This window comes from Hylobates moloch, unplaced genomic scaffold (genome assembly GCF_009828535.3).
Source record: "Hylobates moloch isolate HMO894 unplaced genomic scaffold, HMol_V3 SCAFFOLD_4, whole genome shotgun sequence".
NCBI classification, from domain to species: domain Eukaryota; kingdom Metazoa; phylum Chordata; class Mammalia; order Primates; family Hylobatidae; genus Hylobates; species Hylobates moloch.
Genome location: NW_026652279.1, coordinates 38,524,146 through 38,530,145, shown reverse-complemented (window position 1 = coordinate 38,530,145; position 6,000 = coordinate 38,524,146). Strand labels below are relative to the sequence as shown.

The window sequence follows — 6,000 nt, the reverse complement described above, 5'->3', positions numbered from 1 at the left end:
AGCTACTCAGGAGGCTGAGGCAAGAGAATCACTTGAACCCAGAAGGTGGAGGCTGCGGTGAGCTGAGATCGTGCCACTGCACTCTGGTCTGGGCGACAAAGTGAGACTCTGCCTCAAAATAAATAAATAAAATTTAAAAATAAAATAGAGAAAATTCCTTTAGTTTTCTCCTCCTCTGTACTGGGAAAATGATGAATTTCAAATGAATGTAGTAGCTGGATACTTCTGTTTCACCAATGAAGGACATTCTGTGGAGTATGGCTTGAGCTAGCACAGTTCCTTGCACGTGTCGTAATAGCTACTAAATGAGGGACGGTTGTTTTGGGAATATGACAGCATTCAGAGTGCCAGAGAAACCTTGTTGATTGGGCAGGATGGTGTGTAGTGTGGGGTATTCAGTTTTGTGATTTCTCACCTTCTGTAGTGATATTCCAATTCTCTCTATATAAAATTTTAAGGAATTCATCTGTTTTATAAGTCGAAGGGTACTTTCCTTAGAATGTAATGAATTTTTAATGAATAAACTTATGTTACCACTTAAGAAAAAAATGGCTAAAGTAAGTATGAACCATGTGAAAATTAGGTTGGGTCATCTGAGATCTTTAAAACTTTGCAATTGGCTTTAGAGATTTAAAAATCATAGTTGTACATTTTGAAATCTCTTTATTTAAACAGTAAGACACTGAAAAGACAAATACCTTTTGGGAAGCCAGTCATATCCTATTGTGAATTTTAGTGCAAGAAGTAAAATTTTTTAGTTCTTTCACTGTGAATTCATTTGAAGCCGGATAATCGCTGTGAGCCTCCTAATGTTCTTTCCTTGCCCGAGGGTTCACTTTCTCCCTATGCGCTACCTCCAGCCAGGAATACTATTTTAGACTTACCTGTATTTTAGCTTTAGTGTCTAGCAGTGTTTCCCTTTCACTCTTTCGGGATATTTTCTGATTACTAGAGTAACAACTTAAACTATAACCCAATTATTGAGTACTTGCTATTGCCAGGTACTTTACTGACATTATCATTAAGCTTTTTAGCAGCTCTGTGAAGGGCTATCAAATAGAGCTCTTTTCCATTGCCAGAGGCAGACACACAACTCACATTAGCTTAAGGAAAAATGGGTATTTTGAAAGGTAGTGGTGGAGCTGGCTTCACAGATGTTATCAGTAATCTTTCTCATTTTTACAGTCTCTTACCTTTTGCAGATAGATACTCTCTACGACTTGAAAACACTACACAGCTCCAGGCTTACTTCAGTCCAACTGAGCAACTCCTCTCCATGTCTCAAGAACAAGACATTGTCTTTGCTTGTATAATTGACCATTTCTAGACTGATTAATCATTGTGGTCAGAGGGGATGAGGTACTCTTACTTGGCTAAGACTGCATCACATGTCCTTACCCCTTTGAGCTTTACCAAAGCCATACAGAATGGCGCTGAAGGTAATTCCCCAAAGGGAAAGAGGGAAGGGATGCTGGGCAGATAGATGCTGGGTAGTGCTATCACTACCCTATTTTACAGATAAGGTAAATGAGACTTAGGAATGTAAAACAGCTCCTTCAACATCACAAAAATAGTAAATGATATAGATGAACCACAATCTTTTGGATTCAGGAGTCACATTATTATCTGGTAAAACATGGCTGCTGCTCTTTACCCTTAACCCCTTTCTTGGCAGCATGTGTTCCTAATTCTCCTAATTCTTTTTACCTTTTATGGAAAGAGAAATGAACCAGGGAAGAGAATGAAGGGAAATACCACCCCCCTCTTTTTTTGGTCGATAATAATGAGGAACAGAGTATGTGTGAATCCTAAAATTGATGGGACAGCATTGTCTCATTGTAGACTAGGTGTTTGACAGGGAGAGGGTGTGGCAGGGAAATGCAACCAACCTATAGCTATTAAACCAGTTGGGGGAACGAGATAACCTGGGTATTCGATTTTCCTATTTTGTCTCATTACTAGCATCACATTCCTTTTCTCCTGCTTATTATGGCAAAATGTACAGCTTTTCAGCCCCATATATGTTAAATAGGCTCTTGTGAACTGGCCTGGGAACCTAATTACTATTATAGTACAGTTTCTGTGGGAAAATGAGATCTAGGTGCAATAAGCTTTGGGAAATATACCCAATACATAAATTAGGGATTATCTGATCAGTTATCTAAAAAAGTCAGGATCTTCATTCTCTGGAGTGTGGCTGTGTTAGGGAAGTGAAAAAGGGTGAATTGGGAGATTAACTCTGAAGAAAAGGAAATAAAGATGTCAAAGGCAAACTTTGCTTGTTCTGTGTTTTATCCAAGTCTCTCATGGTGTAATTACCATTGGCTTCTTAAAATGATCTCAGATTCTCCTTTAGGTTACTGTTGTAAGTTACCATCATCTGGCCTATTTCATATTAATAAATATTTTCCTTTTTAATGATGTTAAAATTTGTGGCTAAAATGGGTCTTTTATTCATAGGATGATTTATTCATGATTTGGCGCTTCACCATTGGAGGGTAATTGAAAGTTGGCCATGTAAGAAAGGAGTAAGTGAGAAAATAGAAAGTTCCTGGTAAAATGCTACATGTAGTGGACACTCAGTGTTACTGAGCCCTCATTCTTATCTCCTTACTGTTCCACTAGTGGCAAAGTCTTTTGTTTTCATCTTGTTTTCTATGAGACATATATGGTGATAATACAATTCATAAGATATGCTCACTTTGTTAATGTTGAGCCTATTTAACATTTTATTTTTATTTTTAGAGATGGGGTTTTGCTCTGTTGCCCAGGCAGGAGTGCAGTGGCACAATCAGCTCATAGCACCCTTGAACTCCTGGGTTCACGCGATCCTCCTGCCTCAGCCTCCTGAGTAGCTGTGACTATGGGTGTGCGTCACCACACCTGGCTAATTTAAAACAATTTTTTGTAGAGGTGGCATCTCACTTTGTTGTCTAGGCTGGTCTCGAACTCCTGGGCTCAAGTAGTCCTCCTGCCTCAGCCTCCCAAAATGTTGGGATTACAGGTGTGAGCCACTGCGCCTGGCCCTGTTTAATATTTTAAAGTTTCAACACTTTATTTTAGAGAATGGAATTCAATGTGGAAGGCTTTATTCCAAAACATTTTTTTGAGATGGAGTCTAGCTCTGTCGCCCAGGCTGGAGTACAATGGCACGATCTTGGCTCACTGCAAGCGCCGTCTCCTGGGTTCAGGCCATTCTCCTGCCTCAGCCCCCTGAGTAGCTGGGACTACAGGCGCCTGCCACCACACCTGGCTAATATTTTTTGTTTTTTGTTTTTGTTTTTTTTGTTGTTTTTTTAGTGGAGACGGGGTTTCACCATGTTAGCCAGGATGGTCTTGATCTCCTGACCTCATGATCCGCCTGCCTCGGCCTCCCAAAGTGCTGGGATTACAGGCGTGAGCCACCACGCCCGTTCCAAAACATTTTTTATACTTGGCAAATTTAACAGTAGATTAGAGATGGTATGTCCTATTAAAGAACTTTTCTACACCCAGGAAAGCTATTCACTGGGCAAATGTGACTACAAAGGATAAGCAGAGTTTCTATGTATAGTGGCACAATTATAGCATGAAAATTACATGTTATATGTAATACAAATAATATATCAGTTCATAAATCAGTTTGTAATACTATATCATTTGCTATCTATGTACCTTGTCATTTAGCATGCTACATTTTATATATATATATATCTTGGTTTGTAAATCACTGTGATAAGCACATCGTCAGTAATAGTATGGTAAGCTCCTGGCAGGCAGGGACTATATCTTTGACATCAGAGCCTATGAAATAGAATGCTGGGCCTATGCTAGGTGTTTCTATCTGCTGAGAGGAAGATATTTGCTATTACTAATTATTTAGTTTGGTGCAACAGGCCAGAGTTGTCCTAATAATGCCAGTGTTTAATTGGTGATATGTAAAATTTCTTTGACAGTTTGTAAATAAAATAAGATACCAGAAAAAAGTTTAATGTGTAAAACCATGTATTCATTTTGTTGAATGTAGGAATCACTTGTGGAGTGGCTTGGACACATTATAGAATTAGTTTTTTAGCAAAGTGATTAGAAGGGGTAAATCTCCTATGTCTGGTATTTGGACTTCTGCCAGTCTTACCTGTTAGGTTATACTTGACCCTAAAGAAGTTCCTGGTGGGTGTGCCAGGGAGGAGAACCAAAAATGTAATGAAATTGGATAAATTCCTCAGGTAAAAGAAAAGCAGTACCGGTAAAGACCAAACCCCATTGGCACCAAAGCCCAGAAATGGAATGGAGCTAAACAATATAAAGGAAATTAGAGCAAAGTAGGAAAAAACCTTGGCAATTTAAAAATTGTGCCCAAGGTACAGAAAAGAGGAGAGAGTGTGTGTTTGTATGTGTGTCTGTGTGTGAGTAATGACAGTGATAAAGGGAGAGCAGACAAGTGTTTGAGACCTGCATAGCCATTCTCGGGGTACTCACTGCGAAGGTGAGTAATTCTACATGGCTCTTGAGAACATCCCTCTCTTAAGGACATGTCGAAGACTCACTGACCTGAACCCTAAATAAAGCCTTCTGGAGAACAGTAACTAGAAGACAAGTGAAGTTCTACTCTCTTCTGTCATTTAGGCAAGTATTTATTGAGCTGCTGCTTTGTGTAGATACCACTAAGCTGTACAATTACCGGTGCATGATATAATCAACAAATTAGTGTATAAATGAGTAAAGGAATGATGCCACCTTTGCACTCATTTATTTACTGAGCACTTATGGTATACTAGACACAAAATATTCTAAGTGCTAAGAATATAATGGTGAGCGATACAGAAATCATCCCTGCTCTCATGGAGTGTGTATATTAGTGAGAGAGACATTGCAACAAAAATATATTAATATACAATTACAAATTGGGTTAGTTTGTGAAGAAAGCTAACAGCTGCTCTGATATACTGTAGGAGTGGGATCAGTTTAGATTGTGTGTTCTGGGAAGGACCTTCAGTCTAAGAACTGAAGGATATGTAGGAATTAGCCAGTTCAGAATTGGAGCATTGCAAGAGGGGAAGACAAAATCATGAAGTTTCTCAGTTTGGGAGTGGGAGGGCTGGAAGTGGGTGGGCATCCTTGGGGATCTGAAATAAGGCCAGTGGGTGGCTGGAATGTAGAGAGGGAGGAGTAGAGTTGTATAAAATGAAGTGGAGTGTTTGGGAGGGCTTCCAGAAGATAACTGTAATACAGGTTCCAAAACTCTGAAGTTTCATTACTCTTAATTTAGGGAATAAAATAGAGATTGATTTGTGGCTTAGAAAAAGTGAAAAAACATTGATGAATTAGGAATAATTGGTTAATCTATACTACATGGAAGTTGGTATTGTATTGTGCAAAGAATGTGGGCCTTGGAATCAACTAACTTCATCCTATCTTTGCTTCTTAATGGTGTGTGACCTTGGATAAGTTACTAAGCCTCTCTGAGTTTCTTTTCTTTCATTTGTAAAATGGAGTTAATAGTGCCCCTTTATTGTGAGAATGAAACTAAATACGTAAAATACTTAGCAAAGGGCCTAGCTCATACTAAGTGGTCAGTAATAGCACTGTAAACTACGTGGTGCTATTACTCTTACTACTATTTCTCTTCTTTCTCCTTAAGGCAGATAGACATCTGCCAGATTGTCTATAAAATATTAGCTAGGTGAACCTGATGAACACAGCAAAAGCATGCACAAACTGGCATGCCTGTAATGACTTCAGACTATTTTATGAGTAGTCCTCAGTGAAGTGGTGGGAGTATTTCAATCTGTACCATGATTGTTGAAAAAGCAGAATTTTTTTCATCACAAACATAAATGGAACTGTATGTACTTCGGGAAAACTAGTTTTGCATTTCAAATAAAGCATTATAAAGCTAAATTTACTATGAAAAACCATAATGTTATAGAACACACTATAGCCTTTTCAGAGAGAATCTTGTAACTGTAGTAAAATAAAGACTCCCTGAAAATGCTCACATGCCATGTTAAAGACATAGGG

General features: G+C 38.7%; 1 protein-coding gene across 4 annotated transcripts in view; it reads left to right on the top strand.

Moving 5' to 3' along the window:
• The window catches only part of SEC22A (SEC22 homolog A, vesicle trafficking protein), a 74,069-nt gene that overhangs the window by 12,254 nt on the left and 55,815 nt on the right, over window positions 1-6,000 (top strand). The gene's annotated exons all lie outside the window — the stretch shown is intronic.